The sequence below is a fragment of the Lissotriton helveticus genome, chromosome 8, assembly GCF_964261635.1.
Source record: "Lissotriton helveticus chromosome 8, aLisHel1.1, whole genome shotgun sequence".
In the NCBI taxonomy this organism is placed as follows: Eukaryota; Metazoa; Chordata; class Amphibia; order Caudata; family Salamandridae; genus Lissotriton; species Lissotriton helveticus.
The window spans coordinates 820,205,341-820,226,893 of record NC_136069.1 but is presented as its reverse complement, the minus strand read 5'-3'; the positions used below and the strand labels follow the sequence as shown (position 1 = coordinate 820,226,893).

At 39.3% G+C, this 21,553-nt stretch overlaps 14 non-coding genes across 14 annotated transcripts; all 14 read right to left on the bottom strand.

Moving 5' to 3' along the window:
* Nucleotides 1-1,461: 1,461 nt before the first annotated feature.
* On the bottom strand, nucleotides 1,462-1,534 carry TRNAV-CAC (transfer RNA valine (anticodon CAC)). The gene has a single exon. It is a non-coding gene; the product is annotated as a tRNA-Val (tRNA).
* Nucleotides 1,535-1,822: 288 nt separating this feature from the next.
* TRNAP-AGG (transfer RNA proline (anticodon AGG)) lies at nucleotides 1,823-1,894 on the bottom strand. Its single transcript has one exon. It is a non-coding gene; the product is annotated as a tRNA-Pro (tRNA).
* Nucleotides 1,895-4,100: 2,206 nt separating this feature from the next.
* TRNAV-CAC (transfer RNA valine (anticodon CAC)) lies at nucleotides 4,101-4,173 on the bottom strand. Its single transcript has one exon. It is a non-coding gene; the product is annotated as a tRNA-Val (tRNA).
* Nucleotides 4,174-6,923: 2,750 nt separating this feature from the next.
* TRNAV-CAC (transfer RNA valine (anticodon CAC)) lies at nucleotides 6,924-6,996 on the bottom strand. The gene has a single exon. It is a non-coding gene; the product is annotated as a tRNA-Val (tRNA).
* A 288-nt stretch (nucleotides 6,997-7,284) lies between these two features.
* Nucleotides 7,285-7,356, bottom strand: TRNAP-AGG (transfer RNA proline (anticodon AGG)). The gene has a single exon. It is a non-coding gene; the product is annotated as a tRNA-Pro (tRNA).
* Nucleotides 7,357-9,771: 2,415 nt separating this feature from the next.
* TRNAV-CAC (transfer RNA valine (anticodon CAC)) lies at nucleotides 9,772-9,844 on the bottom strand. The gene has a single exon. It is a non-coding gene; the product is annotated as a tRNA-Val (tRNA).
* A 288-nt stretch (nucleotides 9,845-10,132) lies between these two features.
* On the bottom strand, nucleotides 10,133-10,204 carry TRNAS-AGA (transfer RNA serine (anticodon AGA)). The gene has a single exon. It is a non-coding gene; the product is annotated as a tRNA-Ser (tRNA).
* A 2,415-nt stretch (nucleotides 10,205-12,619) lies between these two features.
* Nucleotides 12,620-12,692, bottom strand: TRNAV-CAC (transfer RNA valine (anticodon CAC)). Its single transcript has one exon. It is a non-coding gene; the product is annotated as a tRNA-Val (tRNA).
* Nucleotides 12,693-12,980: 288 nt separating this feature from the next.
* TRNAP-AGG (transfer RNA proline (anticodon AGG)) lies at nucleotides 12,981-13,052 on the bottom strand. The gene has a single exon. It is a non-coding gene; the product is annotated as a tRNA-Pro (tRNA).
* Nucleotides 13,053-15,463: 2,411 nt separating this feature from the next.
* TRNAV-CAC (transfer RNA valine (anticodon CAC)) lies at nucleotides 15,464-15,536 on the bottom strand. Its single transcript has one exon. It is a non-coding gene; the product is annotated as a tRNA-Val (tRNA).
* A 288-nt stretch (nucleotides 15,537-15,824) lies between these two features.
* On the bottom strand, nucleotides 15,825-15,896 carry TRNAP-UGG (transfer RNA proline (anticodon UGG)). Its single transcript has one exon. It is a non-coding gene; the product is annotated as a tRNA-Pro (tRNA).
* Nucleotides 15,897-18,325: 2,429 nt separating this feature from the next.
* TRNAV-CAC (transfer RNA valine (anticodon CAC)) lies at nucleotides 18,326-18,398 on the bottom strand. Its single transcript has one exon. It is a non-coding gene; the product is annotated as a tRNA-Val (tRNA).
* Nucleotides 18,399-18,686: 288 nt separating this feature from the next.
* On the bottom strand, nucleotides 18,687-18,758 carry TRNAP-AGG (transfer RNA proline (anticodon AGG)). The gene has a single exon. It is a non-coding gene; the product is annotated as a tRNA-Pro (tRNA).
* Nucleotides 18,759-21,213: 2,455 nt separating this feature from the next.
* TRNAV-CAC (transfer RNA valine (anticodon CAC)) lies at nucleotides 21,214-21,286 on the bottom strand. Its single transcript has one exon. It is a non-coding gene; the product is annotated as a tRNA-Val (tRNA).
* Nucleotides 21,287-21,553: the final 267 nt, after the last annotated feature.

Genomic DNA, 21,553 nt, shown 5'->3' with positions numbered 1-21,553 from the left:
AAGGAAAGAAAAGACCGCTTGATTGAAAATAAAGTCTCTGTTTATATTAACGCTCTCTCTCTCCCTATATCTATCTATCTATCTATCTATCTATCTATCTATCTATCTATCTATCTATCTATCTATCTATCTATCTATCTATCTATCTATCTATCTATCTATCTATCTATCTATCTATCTATCTATCTATCTATCTATCTATCTATCTATCTATCTATCTATCTATCTATCTATCTATCTATCTATCTATCTATCTATCTATCTATCTATCTATCTATCTATCTATTTATCTATCTATCTATCTATCTATCTGTCTGTCTGTCTGTCTGTCTGTCTGTCTGTCTGTCTGTCTGTCTGTCTGTCCGTCTATCCATTCATCCATCCATCCATCCATCCATCCATCCATCCATCCATCCATCCATCCATCCATCCATCCATCCATCCATCCATCTATCTATCTATCTATCTATCTATCTATCTATCTATCTATCTATCTATCTATCTATCTATCTATCTATCTATCTATCTATCTATCTATCTATCTATCTATCTATCTATCTATCTATTTATCTATCTATCTATCTATCTTTATATATGGATACATGCATACACCTACACATAGATATGCCATGCATTTCTTTGGATTTGTTTCAACCTCTTGCCATTTATTTGAGAATCCCTACTTTTCAAGTGACTGCAAATGAAGTAATCTCTGGCACGGTTTGGCTGATGCAAGGTAACCAAAACACGAGACAACTTTTAATAAAAATCATTGGTTTCTTTGTTAACGTGCACTGTCCAACATGGGACTTTCACACGTCAGGTAAATATGATAACCAATACACAACAGAAGCAGATGCAGATTGCTTATCAATGTCGTGATAGAACAGTTGTGATTTGAGTAGAAGAAGCGCCCCTGAATTGATACTTATTATATACAGCCTGTAAGATAGTCAAAAATGCATGCTAGGAGAGGAGATGCAAATATAAATGTATTAGAAAAATACATAAAGAGGAGTGATATGCTTTTATTCATGCAAGGCTAGAAAAAATCCCCATACTGTCGAAAGCATTCATACACCACCAAATGGAAATAAACAATTCTGACATTAAACGAAAAGGTGACGATGCATTTGTATCATCACCTTGAGAAGGATCATCTAGGAATTGAGCCCAAGCCTCAGCACTTAAAAACCAGAAACACTCCACTAAAATAAGAGGCCTATTGGTGCCAACAATTCTCAAAGTTAATGCTTGTTCTGGTTGAGCATTGAACCGAAAGCAGGGCTCTTTTGAAAGTGAGGTCTGTGAATCAACAGATACATCCACATGCCAATTATGTTATTGTTTTTAAGAGAATTCACTTTCTTGGAACGAGACTGCATGAACCCATCTTCAGGGCCTGGACAATTTCATGCAAAACGGCAACTCTCAACATTGCAGCCAAGACAATATAACTAGTGTTTCTGCCCGGTTTCGAAGCGGGGACCTTTCGCGTGTGAGGCGAACGTGATAACCACTACACTACAGAAACAGATACCTACAGGTGATTCTTCTGTGATGAAACTGCTCAAAACAGGCTATTCCAAGGGCATCTGGTTTTAGATTTCTTTCATGCAACCTGCCCGACAGCCCTATCTGAACGCTTGTATATGCCTTGCAAGTTCAGCATTTTTGCAAAATGCTTAAAGAGAAATGTTTCCTATTTGCTCAGGCAGGGCAAGGTTAAAAGCATGAGACTCTAGCAAATATGCATCCACTACTGCAAAGAGAAAATTGATATTGGCTTTGAAATGCATACTTCAAAAGAGCACCAATGAAAGGGCTCATCCGGGATTTGAACCCGGGACCTCTCGCAACCTAAGCGAGAATCATACCCCTAGACCAACAAGCCGTTGAAAGACCCTCACCTCTGAAAAGGTAATACCAGCTCTAAGCCCGCAATGAAGATCATGCTGGGGTCTTTTTCATGCTTGGTCTGTGAATTCACAGGAAATTCAGTGTCAACTTACCCTTTCTCGAACGATAGCACTATCATTTGTAAGTGTCCCCTTTTATTTTGTCTCAGCATTGGACACGTCTTACAGGAAGTCAGCAGTTACTTATATATTTCTGCATTGGCTAGAGCCTAAAGAGAAAGAATAAAAAGCTGTTCATAACAACATAAGAAACACATTTTGCCTTTTCTCTCCAATACTTATTCCCTTTGTGCAAATCGGAATGCCAAGGTGAATAGCTGGGCCACAGATTCTGGCTAATTATCTATCTCTTGAATGCAAGAAGCAATAAAAACTGCCTAATGCAGGACTAAAGCATTCCTTGCATAGCCTCTAACATCATAACATAACTGAGCTGCTGGTAACAAGCTAAGCAATGCCTTCCCAAAATGAGAAGTACATGTGCTTATGTGCTTATCCGCTCAATCAGGCTCGATCAGGCGAGATATAGAAAAGGTGGAAAGGGTCCAAATGGCTGTCCCTTCCTTTTTAGGGTGGGTCCTGCTGACTATCATAGGATTCCTCTTAAGAGTGGCCAGGGTCAGAGGAAAAACTTTCAATGCTTCTTAGTGTTCTCTCCAGAAGCAGGCATTTTCTGTGCCTTTAATTTCAGGCTTTTCCCAGCAGTCTCTGTTCTGCCTATGTAAATTAACAAAAGCAGTGCTTATTCCTCACTTGCTCTAATGTCCTTCCTGTCCACAAAGCTCTGCCTAAGTATGCTTTTTTTCTTTTTCAGGGAAATTCTAAATGGTTTCTCTGTCCACTCTGTGGCAGTAGAATGCTGATTATGATGCCATGTTTTGTGGAATCACCAAGGTACAACTACAGAGGAATATATGAGTCTGAAGGACATGGAACTCTTAGCTAACACATCACAATATGTGATGCTTGCCAACCAAGCACTACATTCTGGTGCGCTGATGATCAGAACATTCTGCTCCTAAAGGAAAGAAAATACCGCTTGATTGAAAATAAAGTCTCTGTTTATATTAACGCTCTCTCTCTCCCTATATCTATCTATCTATCTATCTATCTATCTATCTATCTATCTATCTATCTATCTATCTATCTATCTATCTATCTATCTATCTATCTATCTATCTATCTATCTATCTATCTATCTATATATCTATCTATCTATCTATCTATCTATCTATCTATCTATCTATCTATCTATCTATCTATATATCTATCTATCTATCTATCTATCTATCTATCTATCTATTTATCTTTATATATGGATACATGCATACACCTACTCATAGATATGCCATGCATTTCTTTGGATTTGTTTCAACCTCTTGCCATTTATTTGAGAATCCCTACTTTTCAAGTGACTGCAAATGAAGTCATCTCTGGCACGTTTTGGCTGATGCACGGTAACCAAAACACAAGACAACTTTTAATAAAAATCATTGGTTTCTTTGTTAACGTGCACTGTCAAACATGGGACTTTCACATGTCAGGTAAACATGATAACCAATACACAACAGAAGCAGATGCAGATTGCTTATCAATGTCGTGATAGAACAGTTGTGATTTGAGTAGTAGAAGCGCCCGTGAATTGATACTTATTATATACAGCCTGTAAGATAGTCAAAAATGCATGCTAGGAGAGGAGATGCAAATATAAATGTATTAGAAAAATACATAAAGAGGAGTGATATGCTTTTATTCATGCAAGGCTAGAAAAAATCCCCATACTGTCGAAAGCATTCATACACCACCAAATGGAAATAAACAATTCTGACATTAAACGAAAAGGTGACGATGCATTTGTATCATCACCTTGAGAAGGATCATCTAGGAATTGAGCCCAAGCCTCAGCACTTAAAACCAGAAACACTCCACTAAAATAGGAGGCCTGTTGGTGCCAACAATTCTCAAAGTTAATGCTTGTTCTGGTTGAGCATTGAACCGAATGCAGGGCTCTTTTGAAAGTGAGGTCTGTGAATCAACAGATACATCCACATGCCAATTATGTTATTGTTTTTAAGAGAATTCACTTTCTTGGAACGAGACTGCATGAACCCATCTTCAGGGCCTGGACAATTTCATGCAAAACGGCAACTCTCAACATTGCAGCCAAGACAATATAACTAGTGTTTCTGCCCGGTTTCGAACCGGGGACCTTTCGCGTGTGAGGCGAACGTGATAACCACTACACTACAGAAACAGATACCTACAGGTGATTCTTCTGTGATGAAACTGCTCAAAAAAGACTATTCCAAGGGCATCTGGTTTTAGATTTCTTTCATGCAACCTGCCCGACAGCCCTATCTGAACGCTTGTATATGCCTTGCAAGTTCAGCATTTTTGCAAAATGCTTAAAGAGAAATGTTTCCTATTTGCTCAGGCAGGGCAAGGTTAAAAGCATGAGACTCTAGCAAATAATCATCCACTACTGCAAAGAGAAAATTGATATTGGCTTTGAAATGCATACTTCAAAAGAGCACCAATGAAAGGGCTCGTCCGGGATTTGAACCCAGGACCTCTCGCACCCAAAGCGGAATCATACCCCTAGACCAACGAGCCGTTGAAAGACCCTCACCTCTGAAAAGGTAATACCAGCTCTAAGCCCGCAATGAAGATCATGCTGGGGTCTTTTTCATGCTTGGTCTGTGAATTCACAGGAAATTCAGTGTCAACTTACCCTTTCTCAAACGATAGCACTATCATTTGTAAGTGTCCCCTTTTATTTTTTCTCAGCATTGGACAAGTCTTACAGGAAGTCAGCAGTTATTTATATATTTCTGCATTGGCTAGAGCCTAAAGAGAAAGAATAAAAAGCTGTTCATAACAACATAAGAAACACATTTTGCCTTTTCTCTCAAATACTTATTCCCTTTGTGCAAATCAGAATGCCAAGGTGAATAGCTGGGCCACAGATTCTGGCTAATTATCTATCTCTTGAATGCAAGAAGCAATAAAAACTGCCTAATGCAGGACTAAAGCATTCCTTGCATAGCCTCTAACATCATAACATAACTGAGCTGCTGGTAACAAGCTAAGCAATGCCTTCCCAAAATGAGAAGTACATGTGCTTATGTGCTTATCCGCTCGATCAGGCTCGATCAGGCGAGATATAGAAAAGGTGGAAAAGGTCCAAATGGCTGTCCCTTCCTTTTTAGGGTGGGTCCTGCTGACTATCATAGGATTCCTCTTAAGAGTGGCCAGGGTCAGAGGAAAAACTTTCAATGCTTCTTAGTGTTCTCTCCAGAAGCAGGCATTTTCTGTGCCTTTAATTTCAGGCTTTTCCCAGCAGTCTCTGTTCTGCCTATGTAAATTAACAAAAGCAGTGCTTATTCCTCACTTGCTCTAATGTCCTTCCTGTCCACAAAGCTCTGCCTAAGTATGCTTTTTTTCTTTTTCAGGGAAATTCTAAATGGTTTCTCTGTCCACTCTGTGGCAGTAGAATGCTGATTATGATGCCATGTTTTGTGGAATCACCAAGGTACAACTACAGAGGAATATATGAGTCTGAAGGACATGGAACTCTTAGCTAACACATCACAATATGTGATGCTTGCCAACCAAGCACTACATTCTGGTGCGCTGATGATCAGAACATTCTGCTCCTAAAGGAAAGAAAAGACCGCTTGATTGAAAATAAAGTCTCTGTTTATATTAACGCTCTCTCTCTCCCTCTATCTATCTATCTGTCTATCTATCTATCTATCTATCTATCTATCTATCTATCTATCTATCTATCTATCTATCTATCTATCTATCTATCTATCTGTCTGTCTGTCTGTCTGTCTGTCTGTCTGTCTGTCCGTCTATCCATTCATCCATCCATCCATCCATCCATCCATCCATCCATCCATCCATCCATCCATCCATCCATCCATCCATCCATCCATCCATCCATCCATCCATCCATCCATCCATCTATCTATCTATCTATCTATCTATCTATCTATCTATCTATCTATCTATCTATCTATCTATCTATCTATCTATCTATCTATCTATCTATCTATCTATCTATCTATCTATCTATCTATCTATCTATCTATCTATCTATCTATCTATCTATCTATCTATCTATCTTTATATATGGATACATGCATACACCTACACATAGATATGCCATGCATTTCTTTGGATTTGTTTCAACCTCTTGCCATTTATTTGAGAATCCCTACTTTTCAAGTGACTGCAAATGAAGTAATCTCTGGCACGGTTTGGCTGATGCAAGGTAACCAAAACACGAGACAACTTTTAATAAAAATCATTGGTTTCTTTGTTAACGTGCACTGTCCAACATGGGACTTTCACACGTCAGGTAAATATGATAACCAATACACAACAGAAGCAGATGCAGATTGCTTATCAATGTCGTGATAGAACAGTTGTGATTTGAGTAGAAGAAGCGCCCCTGAATTGATACTTATTATATACAGCCTGTAAGATAGTCAAAAATGCATGCTAGGAGAGGAGATGCAAATATAAATGTATTAGAAAAATACATAAAGAGGAGTGATATGCTTTTATTCATGCAAGGCTAGAAAAAATCCCCATACTGTCGAAAGCATTCATACACCACCAAATGGAAATAAACAATTCTGACATTAAACGAAAAGGTGACGATGCATTTGTATCATCACCTTGAGAAGGATCATCTAGGAATTGAGCCCAAGCCTCAGCACTTAAAAACCAGAAACACTCCACTAAAATAAGAGGCCTATTGGTGCCAACAATTCTCAAAGTTAATGCTTGTTCTGGTTGAGCATTGAACCGAAAGCAGGGCTCTTTTGAAAGTGAGGTCTGTGAATCAACAGATACATCCACATGCCAATTATGTTATTGTTTTTAAGAGAATTCACTTTCTTGGAACGAGACTGCATGAACCCATCTTCAGGGCCTGGACAATTTCATGCAAAACGGCAACTCTCAACATTGCAGCCAAGACAATATAACTAGTGTTTCTGCCCGGTTTCGAACCGGGGACCTTTCGCGTGTGAGGCGAACGTGATAACCACTACACTACAGAAACAGATACCTACAGGTGATTCTTCTGTGATGAAACTGCTCAAAACAGGCTATTCCAAGGGCATCTGGTTTTAGATTTCTTTCATGCAACCTGCCCGACAGCCCTATCTGAACGCTTGTATATGCCTTGCAAGTTCAGCATTTTTGCAAAATGCTTAAAGAGAAATGTTTCCTATTTGCTCAGGCAGGGCAAGGTTAAAAGCATGAGACTCTAGCAAATATGCATCCACTACTGCAAAGAGAAAATTGATATTGGCTTTGAAATGCATACTTCAAAAGAGCACCAATGAAAGGGCTCATCCGGGATTTGAACCCGGGACCTCTCGCACCCTAAGCGAGAATCATACCCCTAGACCAACAAGCCGTTGAAAGACCCTCACCTCTGAAAAGGTAATACCAGCTCTAAGCCCGCAATGAAGATCATGCTGGGGTCTTTTTCATGCTTGGTCTGTGAATTCACAGGAAATTCAGTGTCAACTTACCCTTTCTCAAACGATAGCACTATCATTTGTAAGTGTCCCCTTTTATTTTTTCTCAGCATTGGACAAGTCTTACAGGAAGTCAGCAGTTATTTATATATTTCTGCATTGGCTAGAGCCTAAAGAGAAAGAATAAAAAGCTGTTCATAACAACATAAGAAACACATTTTGCCTTTTCTCTCAAATACTTATTCCCTTTGTGCAAATCAGAATGCCAAGGTGAATAGCTGGGCCACAGATTCTGGCTAATTATCTATCTCTTGAATGCAAGAAGCAATAAAAACTGCCTAATGCAGGACTAAAGCATTCCTTGCATAGCCTCTAACATCATAACATAACTGAGCTGCTGGTAACAAGCTAAGCAATGCCTTCCCAAAATGAGAAGTACATGTGCTTATGTGCTTATCCGCTCGATCAGGCTCGATCAGGCGAGATATAGAAAAGGTGGAAAAGGTCCAAATGGCTGTCCCTTCCTTTTTAGGGTGGGTCCTGCTGACTATCATAGGATTCCTCTTAAGAGTGGCCAGGGTCAGAGGAAAAACTTTCAATGCTTCTTAGTGTTCTCTCCAGAAGCAGGCATTTTCTGTGCCTTTAATTTCAGGCTTTTCCCAGCAGTCTCTGTTCTGCCTATGTAAATTAACAAAAGCAGTGCTTATTCCTCACTTGCTCTAATGTCCTTCCTGTCCACAAAGCTCTGCCTAAGTATGCTTTTTTTCTTTTTCAGGGAAATTCTAAATGGTTTCTCTGTCCACTCTGTGGCAGTAGAATGCTGATTATGATGCCATGTTTTGTGGAATCACCAAGGTACAACTACAGAGGAATATATGAGTCTGAAGGACATGGAACTCTTAGCTAACACATCACAATATGTGATGCTTGCCAACCAAGCACTACATTCTGGTGCGCTGATGATCAGAACATTCTGCTCCTAAAGGAAAGAAAAGACCGCTTGATTGAAAATAAAGTCTCTGTTTATATTAACGCTCTCTCTCTCCCTCTATCTATCTATCTGTCTATCTATCTATCTATCTATCTATCTATCTATCTATCTATCTATCTATCTATCTATCTATCTATCTATCTATCTATCTATCTATCTATCTATCTATCTATCTATCTATCTATCTGTCTGTCTGTCTGTCTGTCTGTCTGTCTGTCTGTCCGTCTATCCATTCATCCATCCATCCATCCATCCATCCATCCATCCATCCATCCATCCATCCATCCATCCATCCATCCATCCATCCATCCATCCATCCATCCATCCATCCATCTATCTATCTATCTATCTATCTATCTATCTATCTATCTATCTATCTATCTATCTATCTATCTATCTATCTATCTATCTATCTATCTATCTATCTATCTATCTATCTATCTATCTATCTATCTATCTATCTATCTATCTATCTATCTATCTATCTTTATATATGGATACATGCATACACCTACACATAGATATGCCATGCATTTCTTTGGATTTGTTTCAACCTCTTGCCATTTATTTGAGAATCCCTACTTTTCAAGTGACTGCAAATGAAGTAATCTCTGGCACGGTTTGGCTGATGCAAGGTAACCAAAACACGAGACAACTTTTAATAAAAATCATTGGTTTCTTTGTTAACGTGCACTGTCCAACATGGGACTTTCACACGTCAGGTAAATATGATAACCAATACACAACAGAAGCAGATGCAGATTGCTTATCAATGTCGTGATAGAACAGTTGTGATTTGAGTAGAAGAAGCGCCCCTGAATTGATACTTATTATATACAGCCTGTAAGATAGTCAAAAATGCATGCTAGGAGAGGAGATGCAAATATAAATGTATTAGAAAAATACATAAAGAGGAGTGATATGCTTTTATTCATGCAAGGCTAGAAAAAATCCCCATACTGTCGAAAGCATTCATACACCACCAAATGGAAATAAACAATTCTGACATTAAACGAAAAGGTGACGATGCATTTGTATCATCACCTTGAGAAGGATCATCTAGGAATTGAGCCCAAGCCTCAGCACTTAAAAACCAGAAACACTCCACTAAAATAAGAGGCCTATTGGTGCCAACAATTCTCAAAGTTAATGCTTGTTCTGGTTGAGCATTGAACCGAAAGCAGGGCTCTTTTGAAAGTGAGGTCTGTGAATCAACAGATACATCCACATGCCAATTATGTTATTGTTTTTAAGAGAATTCACTTTCTTGGAACGAGACTGCATGAACCCATCTTCAGGGCCTGGACAATTTCATGCAAAACGGCAACTCTCAACATTGCAGCCAAGACAATATAACTAGTGTTTCTGCCCGGTTTCGAACCGGGGACCTTTCGCGTGTGAGGCGAACGTGATAACCACTACACTACAGAAACAGATACCTACAGGTGATTCTTCTGTGATGAAACTGCTCAAAACAGGCTATTCCAAGGGCATCTGGTTTTAGATTTCTTTCATGCAACCTGCCCGACAGCCCTATCTGAACGCTTGTATATGCCTTGCAAGTTCAGCATTTTTGCAAAATGCTTAAAGAGAAATGTTTCCTATTTGCTCAGGCAGGGCAAGGTTAAAAGCATGAGACTCTAGCAAATATGCATCCACTACTGCAAAGAGAAAATTGATATTGGCTTTGAAATGCATACTTCAAAAGAGCACCAATGAAAGGGCTCATCCGGGATTTGAACCCGGGACCTCTCGCACTCTAAGCGAGAATCATACCCCTAGACCAACAAGCCGTTGAAAGACCCTCACCTCTGAAAAGGTAATACCAGCTCTAAGCCCGCAATGAAGATCATGCTGGGGTCTTTTTCATGCTTGGTCTGTGAATTCACAGGAAATTCAGTGTCAACTTACCCTTTCTCAAACGATAGCACTATCATTTGTAAGTGTCCCCTTTTATTTTGTCTCAGCATTGGACACGTCTTACAGGAAGTCAGCAGTTACTTATATATTTCTGCATTGGCTAGAGCCTAAAGAGAAAGAATAAAAAGCTGTTCATAACAACATAAGAAACACATTTTGCCTTTTCTCTCCAATACTTATTCCCTTTGTGCAAATCGGAATGCCAAGGTGAATAGCTGGGCCACAGATTCTGGCTAATTATCTATCTCTTGAATGCAAGAAGCAATAAAAACTGCCTAATGCAGGACTAAAGCATTCCTTGCATAGCCTCTAACATCATAACATAACTGAGCTGCTGGTAACAAGCTAAGCAATGCCTTCCCAAACTGAGAAGTACATGTGCTTATGTGCTTATCCGCTCAATCAGGCTCGATCAGGCGAGATATAGAAAAGGTGGAAAGGGTCCAAATGGCTGTCCCTTCCTTTTTAGGGTGGGTCCTGCTGACTATCATAGGATTCCTCTTAAGAGTGGCCAGGGTCAGAGGAAAAACTTTCAATGCTTCTTAGTGTTCTCTCCAGAAGCAGGCATTTTCTGTGCCTTTAATTTCAGGCTTTTCCCAGCAGTCTCTGTTCTGCCTATGTAAATTAACAAAAGCAGTGCTTATTCCTCACTTGCTCTAATGTCCTTCCTGTCCACAAAGCTCTGCCTAAGTATGCTTTTTTTCTTTTTCAGGGAAATTCTAAATGGTTTCTCTGTCCACTCTGTGGCAGTAGAATGCTGATTATGATGCCATGTTTTGTGGAATCACCAAGGTACAACTACAGAGGAATATATGAGTCTGAAGGACATGGAACTCTTAGCTAACACATCACAATATGTGATGCTTGCCAACCAAGCACTACATTCTGGTGCGCTGATGATCAGAACATTCTGCTCCTAAAGGAAAGAAAATACCGCTTGATTGAAAATAAAGTCTCTGTTTATATTAACGCTCTCTCTCTCCCTATATCTATCTATCTATCTATCTATCTATCTATCTATCTATCTATCTATCTATCTATCTATCTATCTATCTATCTATCTATCTATCTATCTATCTATCTATCTATCTATCTATCTATCTATCTATCTATCTATCTATCTATCTATCTATCTATCTATCTATCTATCTATCTGTCTGTCTGTCTGTCTGTCTGTCTGTCTGTCTGTCTGTCTGTCTGTCTGTCCGTCTATCCATTCATCCATCCATCCATCCATCCATCCATCCATCCATCCATCCATCCATCCATCCATCCATCCATCCATCCATCCATCCATCCATCCATCCATCCATCCATCTATCTATCTATCTATCTATCTATCTATCTATCTATCTATCTATCTATCTATCTATCTATCTATCTATCTATCTATCTATCTATCTATCTATCTATCTTTATATATGGATACATGCATACACCTACACATAGATATGCCATGCATTTCTTTGGATTTGTTTCAACCTCTTGCCATTTATTTGAGAATCCCTACTTTTCAAGTGACTGCAAATGAAGTAATCTCTGGCACGGTTTGGCTGATGCAAGGTAACCAAAACACGAGACAACTTTTAATAAAAATCATTGGTTTCTTTGTTAACGTGCACTGTCCAACATGGGACTTTCACACGTCAGGTAAATATGATAACCAATACACAACAGAAGCAGATGCAGATTGCTTATCAATGTCGTGATAGAACAGTTGTGATTTGAGTAGAAGAAGCGCCCCTGAATTGATACTTATTATATACAGCCTGTAAGATAGTCAAAAATGCATGCTAGGAGAGGAGATGCAAATATAAATGTATTAGAAAAATACATAAAGAGGAGTGATATGCTTTTATTCATGCAAGGCTAGAAAAAATCCCCATACTGTCGAAAGCATTCATACACCACCAAATGGAAATAAACAATTCTGACATTAAACGAAAAGGTGACGATGCATTTGTATCATCACCTTGAGAAGGATCATCTAGGAATTGAGCCCAAGCCTCAGCACTTAAAAACCAGAAACACTCCACTAAAATAAGAGGCCTATTGGTGCCAACAATTCTCAAAGTTAATGCTTGTTCTGGTTGAGCATTGAACCGAAAGCAGGGCTCTTTTGAAAGTGAGGTCTGTGAATCAACAGATACATCCACATGCCAATTATGTTATTGTTTTTAAGAGAATTCACTTTCTTGGAACGAGACTGCATGAACCCATCTTCAGGGCCTGGACAATTTCATGCAAAACGGCAACTCTCAACATTGCAGCCAAGACAATATAACTAGTGTTTCTGCCCGGTTTCGAACCGGGGACCTTTCGCGTGTGAGGCGAACGTGATAACCACTACACTACAGAAACAGATACCTACAGGTGATTCTTCTGTGATGAAACTGCTCAAAACAGGCTATTCCAAGGGCATCTGGTTTTAGATTTCTTTCATGCAACCTGCCCGACAGCCCTATCTGAACGCTTGTATATGCCTTGCAAGTTCAGCATTTTTGCAAAATGCTTAAAGAGAAATGTTTCCTATTTGCTCAGGCAGGGCAAGGTTAAAAGCATGAGACTCTAGCAAATATGCATCCACTACTGCAAAGAGAAAATTGATATTGGCTTTGAAATGCATACTTCAAAAGAGCACCAATGAAAGGGCTCATCCGGGATTTGAACCCGGGACCTCTCGCACCCTAAGCGAGAATCATACCCCTAGACCAACAAGCCGTTGAAAGACCCTCACCTCTGAAAAGGTAATACCAGCTCTAAGCCCGCAATGAAGATCATGCTGGGGTCTTTTTCATGCTTGGTCTGTGAATTCACAGGAAATTCAGTGTCAACTTACCCTTTCTCAAACGATAGCACTATCATTTGTAAGTGTCCCCTTTTATTTTGTCTCAGCATTGGACACGTCTTACAGGAAGTCAGCAGTTACTTATATATTTCTGCATTGGCTAGAGCCTAAAGAGAAAGAATAAAAAGCTGTTCATAACAACATAAGAAACACATTTTGCCTTTTCTCTCCAATACTTATTCCCTTTGTGCAAATCGGAATGCCAAGGTGAATAGCTGGGCCACAGATTCTGGCTAATTATCTATCTCTTGAATGCAAGAAGCAATAAAAACTGCCTAATGCAGGACTAAAGCATTCCTTGCATAGCCTCTAACATCATAACATAACTGAGCTGCTGGTAACAAGCTAAGCAATGCCTTCCCAAAATGAGAAGTACATGTGCTTATGTGCTTATCCGCTCAATCAGGCTCGATCAGGCGAGATATAGAAAAGGTGGAAAGGGTCCAAATGGCTGTCCCTTCCTTTTTAGGGTGGGTCCTGCTGACTATCATAGGATTCCTCTTAAGAGTGGCCAGGGTCAGAGGAAAAACTTTCAATGCTTCTTAGTGTTCTCTCCAGAAGCAGGCATTTTCTGTGCCTTTAATTTCAGGCTTTTCCCAGCAGTCTCTGTTCTGCCTATGTAAATTAACAAAAGCAGTGCTTATTCCTCACTTGCTCTAATGTCCTTCCTGTCCACAAAGCTCTGCCTAAGTATGCTTTTTTTCTTTTTCAGGGAAATTCTAAATGGTTTCTCTGTCCACTCTGTGGCAGTAGAATGCTGATTATGATGCCATGTTTTGTGGAATCACCAAGGTACAACTACAGAGGAATATATGAGTCTGAAGGACATGGAACTCTTAGCTAACACATCACAATATGTGATGCTTGCCAACCAAGCACTACATTCTGGTGCGCTGATGATCAGAACATTCTGCTCCTAAAGGAAAGAAAATACCGCTTGATTGAAAATAAAGTCTCTGTTTATATTAACGCTCTCTCTCTCCCTATATCTATCTATCTATCTATCTATCTATCTATCTATCTATCTATCTATCTATCTATCTATCTATCTATCTATCTATCTATCTATCTATCTATCTATCTATCTATCTATCTATCTATCTATCTATCTATCTATCTATCTATCTATCTATCTATCTATCTGTCTATCTGTCTGTCTGTCTGTCTGTCTGTCTGTCTGTCTGTCTGTCTGTCTGTCTGTCTGTCCGTCTATCCATTCATCCATCCATCCATCCATCCATCCATCCATCCATCCATCCATCCATCCATCCATCCATCCATCCATCTATCTATCTATCTATCTATCTATCTATCTATCTATCTATCTATCTATCTATCTATCTATCTATCTATCTATCTATCTATCTATCTATCTATCTATCTATCTATTTATCTATCTATCTATCTATCTTTATATATGGATACATGCTTACATCTGCACATAGATATGCCATGCATTTCTTTGGATTTGTTTCAACCTCTTGCCATTTATTTGAGAATCCCTACTTTTCAAGTGACTGCAAATGAAGTAATCGCTGGCACGGTTTGGCTGATGCAAGGTAACCAAAACACGAGACAACTTTTAATAAAAATCATTGGTTTCTTTGTTAACGTGCACTGTCCAACATGGGACTTTCACACGTCAGGTAAATATGATAACTAATACACAACAGAAGCAGATGCAGATTGCTTATCAATGTCGTGATAGAACAGTTGTGATTTGAGTAGAAGAAGCGCCCCTGAATTGATACTTATTATATACAGCCTGTAAGATAGTCAAAAATGCATGCTAGGAGAGGAGATGCAAATATAAATGTATTAGAAAAATACATAAAGAGGAGTGATATGCTTTTATTCATGCAAGGCTAGAAAAAATCCCCATACTGTCGAAAGCATTCATACACCACCAAATGGAAATAAACAATTCTGACATTAAACGAAAAGGTGACGATGCATTTGTATCATCACCTTGAGAAGGATCATCTAGGAATTGAGCCCAAGCCTCAGCACTTAAAAACCAGAAACACTCCACTAAAATAAGAGGCCTATTGGGGCCAACAATTCTCAAAGTTAATGCTTGTTCTGGTTGAGCATTGAACCGAATGCAGGGCTCTTTTGAAAGTGAGGTCTGTGAATCAACAGATACATCCACATGGCAATTATGTTATTGTTTTTAAGAGAATTCACTTTCTTGGAACGAGACTGCATGAACCCATCTTCAGGGCCTGGACAATTTCATGCAAAACGGCAACTCTCAACATTGCAGCCAAGACAATATAACTAGTGTTTCTGCCCGGTTTCGAACCGGGGACCTTTCGCGTGTGAGGCGAACGTGATAACCACTACACTACAGAAACAGATACCTACAGGTGATTCTTCTGTGATGAAACTGCTCAAAAAAGACTATTCCAAGGGCATCTGGTTTTAGATTTCTTTCATGCAACCTGCCCGACAGCCCTATCTGAACGCTTGTATATGCCTTGCAAGTTCAGCATTTTTGCAAAATGCTTAAAGAGAAATGTTTCCTATTTGCTCAGGCAGGGCAAGGTTAAAAGCATGAGACTCTAGCAAATAATCATCCACTACTGCAAAGAGAAAATTGATATTGGCTTTGAAATGCATACTTCAAAAGAGCACCAATGAAAGGGCTCGTCCGGGATTTGAACCCAGGACCTCTCGCACCCAAAGCGAGAATCATACCCCTAGACCAACGAGCCGTTGAAAGACCCTCACCTCTGAAAAGGTAATACCAGCTCTAAGCCCGCAATGAAGATCATGCTGGGGTCTTTTTCATGCTTGGTCTGTGAATTCACAGGAAATTCAGTGTCAACTTACCCTTTCTCAAACGATAGCACTATCATTTGTAAGTGTCCCCTTTTATTTTTTCTCAGCATTGGACAAGTCTTACAGGAAGTCAGCAGTTATTTATATATTTCTGCATTGGCTAGAGCCTAAAGAGAAAGAATAAAAAGCTGTTCATAACAACATAAGAAACACATTTTGCCTTTTCTCTCAAATACTTATTCCCTTTGTGCAAATCGGAATGCCAAGGTGAATAGCTGGGCCACAGATTCTGGCTAATTATCTATCTCTTGAATGCAAGAAGCAATAAAAACTGCCTAATGCAGGACTAAAGCATTCCTTGCATAGCCTCTAACATCATAACATAACTGAGCTGCTGGTAACAAGCTAAGCAATGCCTTCCCAAAATGAGAAGTACATGTGCTTATGTGCTTATCCGCTCAATCAGCGCTCAATATGCTCGATCAGGCTCGATCTAGGAAAGGTGGAAAGGGTCCAAATGGCTGTCCCTTCCTTTTTAGGGTGGGTCCTGCTGACTATCATAGGATTCCTCTTAAGAGTGGCCAGGGTCAGATGAAAAACTTTCAATGCTTCTTAGTGTTCTCTCCAGAAGCAGGCATTTTCTGTGCCTTTAATTTCAGGCTTTTCCCAGCAGTCTCTGTTCTGCCTATGTAAATTAACAAAAGCAGTGCTTATTCCTCACTTGCTCTAATGTCCTTCCTGTCCACAAAGCTCTGCCTAAGTATGCTTTTTTTCTTTTTCAGGGAAATTCTAAATGGTTTCTCTGTCCACTCTGTGGCAGTAGAATGCTGATTATGATGCCATGTTTTGTGGAATCACCAAGGTACAACTACAGAGGAATATATGAGTCTGAAGGACATGGAACTCTTAGCTAACACATCACAATATGTGATGCTTGCCAACCAAGCACTACATTCTGGTGCGCTGATGATCAGAACATTCTGCTCCTAAAGGAAAGAAAAGACCGCTTGATTGAAAATGAGGTCTCTGTTTATATTAACGCTCTCTCTCTCCCTATATCTATCTATCTATCTATCTATCTATCTATCTATCTATCTATCTATCTATCTATCTATCTATCTATCTATCTATCTATCTATCTATCTATCTATCTATCTATCTATCTATCTATCTATCTATCTATCTATCTATCTATCTATCTATCTATCTATCTGTCTGTCTGTCTGTCTGTCTGTCTGTCTGTCTGTCTGTCTGTCCGTCTATCCATTCATCCATCCATCCATCCATCCATCCATCCATCCATCCATCCATCCATCCATCGATCTATCTATCTATCTATCTATCTATCTATCTATCTATCTATCTATCTATCTATCTATCTATCTATCTATCTATCTATCTATCTATCTATCTATCTATCTATCTATCTATCTATCTATCTATCTATCTATCTATCTATCTATCTATTTATCTATCTATCTATCTATCTTTATATATGGATACATGCTTACACCTATACATAGATATGCCATGCATTTCTTTGGATTTGTTTCAACCTCTTGCCATTTATTTGAGAATCCCTACTTTTCAAGTGACTGCAAATGAAGTAATCTCTGGCACGGTTTGGCTGATGCAAGGTAACCAAAACACGAGACAACTTTTAATAAAAATCATTGGTTTCTTTGTTAACGTGCACTGTCCAACATGGGACTTTCACACGTCAGGTAAATATGATAACCAATACACAACAGAAGCAGATGCAGATTGCTTATCAATGTCGTGATAGAACAGTTGTGATTTGAGTAGAAGAAGCGCCCCTGAATTGATACTTATTATATACAGCCTGTAAGATAGTCAAAAATGCAAGCTAGGAGAGGAGATGCAAATATAAATGTATTAGAAAAATACATAAAGAGGAGTGATATGCTTTTATTCATGCAAGGCTAGAAAAAATCCCCATACTGTCGAAAGCATTCATACACCACCAAATGGAAATAAACAATTCTGACATTAAACGAAAAGGTGACGATGCATTTGTATCATCACCTTGAGAAGGATCATCTAGGAATTGAGCCCAAGCCTCAGCACTTAAAAACCAGAAACACTCCACTAAAATAAGAGGCCTATTGGGGCCAACAATTCTCAAAGTTAATGCTTGTTCTGGTTGAGCATTGAACCGAATGCAGGGCTCTTTTGAAAGTGAGGTCTGTGAATCAACAGATACATCCACATGCCAATTATGTTATTGTTTTTAAGAGAATTCACTTTCTTGGAACGATACTGCATGAACCCATCTTCAGGGCCTGGACAATTTCATGCAAAACGGCAACTCTCAACATTGCAGCCAAGACAATATAACTAGTGTTTCTGCCCGGTTTCGAACCGGGGACCTTTCGCGTGTGAGGCGAACGTGATAACCACTACACTACAGAAACAGATACCTACAGGTGATTCTTCTGTGATGAAACTGCTCAAAACAGGCTATTCCAAGGGCATCTGGTTTTAGATTTCTTTCATGCAACCTGCCCGACAGCCCTATCTGAACGCTTGTATATGCCTTGCAAGTTCAGCATTTTTGCAAAATGCTTAAAGAGAAATGTTTCCTATTTGCTCAGGCAGGGCAAGGTTAAAAGCATGAGACTCTAGCAAATATGCATCCACTACTGCAAAGAGAAAATTGATATTGGCTTTGAAATGCATACTTCAAAAGAGCACCAATGAAAGGGCTCATCCGGGATTTGAACCCGGGACCTCTCGCACCCTAAGCGAGAATCATACCCCTAGACCAACAAGCCGTTGAAAGACCCTCACCTCTGAAAAGGTAATACCAGCTCTAAGCCCGCAATGAAGATCATGCTGGGGTCTTTTTCATGCTTGGTCTGTGAATTCACAGGAAATTCAGTGTCAACTTACCCTTTCTCAAACGATAGCACTATCATTTGTAAGTGTCCCCTTTTATTTTGTCTCAGCATTGGACACGTCTTACAGGAAGTCAGCAGTTACTTATATATTTCTGCATTGGCTAGAGCCTAAAGAGAAAGAATAAAAAGCTGTTCATAACAACATAAGAAACACATTTTGCCTTTTCTCTCCAATACTTATTCCCTTTGTGCAAATCGGAATGCCAAGGTGAATAGCTGGGCCACAGATTCTGGCTAATTATCTATCTCTTGAATGCAAGAAGCAATAAAAACTGCCTAATGCAGGACTAAAGCATTCCTTGCATAGCCTCTAACATCATAACATAACTGAGCTGCTGGTAACAAGCTAAGCAATGCCTTCCCAAAATGAGAAGTACATGTGCTTATGTGCTTATCCGCTCAATCAGGCTCGATCAGGCGAGATATAGAAAAGGTGGAAAGGGTCCAAATGGCTGTCCCTTCCTTTTTAGGGTGGGTCCTGCTGACTATCATAGGATTCCTCTTAAGAGTGGCCAGGGTCAGAGGAAAAACTTTCAATGCTTCTTAGTGTTCTCTCCAGAAGCAGGCATTTTCTGTGCCTTTAATTTCAGGCTTTTCCCAGCAGTCTCTGTTCTGCCTATGTAAATTAACAAAAGCAGTGCTTATTCCTCACTTGCTCTAATGTCCTTCCTGTCCACAAAGCTCTGCCTAAGTATGCTTTTTTTCTTTTTCAGGGAAATTCTAAATGGTTTCTCTGTCCACTCTGTGGCAGTAGAATGCTGATTATGATGCCATGTTTTGTGGAATCACCAAGGTACAACTACAGAGGAATATATGAGTCTGAAGGACATGGAACTCTTAGCTAACACATCACAATATGTGATGCTTGCCAACCAAGCACTACATTCTGGTGCGCTGATGATCAGAACATTCTGCTCCTAAAGGAAAGAAAATACCGCTTGATTGAAAATAAAGTCTCTGTTTATATTAACGCTCTCTCTCTCCCTATATCTATCTATCTATCTATCTATCTATCTATCTATCTATCTATCTATCTATCTATCTATCTATCTATCTATCTATCTATCTATCTATCTATCTATCTATCTATCTATCTATCTATCTATCTATCTATCTATCTATCTATCTATCTATCTATCTATCTATCTATCTATCTATCTATCTATCTATCTGTCTGTCTGTCTATCTGTCTGTCTGTCTGTCTGTCTGTCTGTCTGTCTGTCTGTCTGTCTGTCTGTCTGTCTGTCCGTCTATCCATTCATCCATCCATCCATCCATCCATCCATCCATCCATCCATCCATCCATCCATCCATCCATCCATCCATCCATCTATCTATCTATCTATCTATCTATCTATCTATCTATCTATCTATCTATCTATCTATCTATCTATCTATCTATCTATCTATCTATCTATCTATCTATCTATCTATTTATCTATCTATCTATCTATCTTTATATATGGATACATGCTTACATCTGCACATAGATATGCCATGCATTTCTTTGGATTTGTTTCAACCTCTTGCCATTTATTTGAGAATCCCTACTTTTCAAGTGACTGCAAATGAAGTAATCGCTGGCACGGTTTGGCTGATGCAAGGTAACCAAAACACGAGACAACTTTTAATAAAAATCATTGGTTTCTTTGTTAACGTGCACTGTCCAACATGGGACTTTCACACGTCAGGTAAATATGATAACCAATACACAACAGAAGCAGATGCAGATTGCTTATCAATGTCGTGATAGAACAGTTGTGATTTGAGTAGAAGAAGCGCCCCTGAATTGATACTTATTATATACAGCCTGTAAGATAGTCAAAAATGCATGCTAGGAGAGGAGATGCAAATATAAATGTATTAGAAAAATACATAAAGAGGAGTGATATGCTTTTATTCATGCAAGGCTAGAAAAAATCCCCATACTGTCGAAAGCATTCATACACCACCAAATGGAAATAAACAATTCTGACATTAAACGAAAAGGTGACGATGCATTTGTATCATCACCTTGAGAAGGATCATCTAGGAATTGAGCCCAAGCCTCAGCACTTAAAAACCAGAAACACTCCACTAAAATAAGAGGCCTATTGGGGCCAACAATTCTCAAAGTTAATGCTTGTTCTGGTTGAGCATTGAACCGAATGCAGGGCTCTTTTGAAAGTGAGGTCTGTGAATCAACAGATACATCCACATGGCAATTATGTTATTGTTTTTAAGAGAATTCACTTTCTTGGAACGAGACTGCATGAACCCATCTTCAGGGCCTGGACAATTTCATGCAAAACGGCAACTCTCAACATTGCAGCCAAGACAATATAACTAGTGTTTCTGCCCGGTTTCGAACCGGGGACCTTTCGCGTGTGAGGCGAACGTGATAACCACTACACTACAGAAACAGATACCTACAGGTGATTCTTCTGTGATGAAACTGCTCAAAAAAGACTATTCCAAGGGCATCTGGTTTTAGATTTCTTTCATGCAACCTGCCCGACAGCCCTATCTGAACGCTTGTATATGCCTTGCAAGTTCAGCATTTTTGCAAAATGCTTAAAGAGAAATGTTTCCTATTTGCTCAGGCAGGGCAAGGTTAAAAGCATGAGACTCTAGCAAATAATCATCCACTACTGCAAAGAGAAAATTGATATTGGCTTTGAAATGCATAC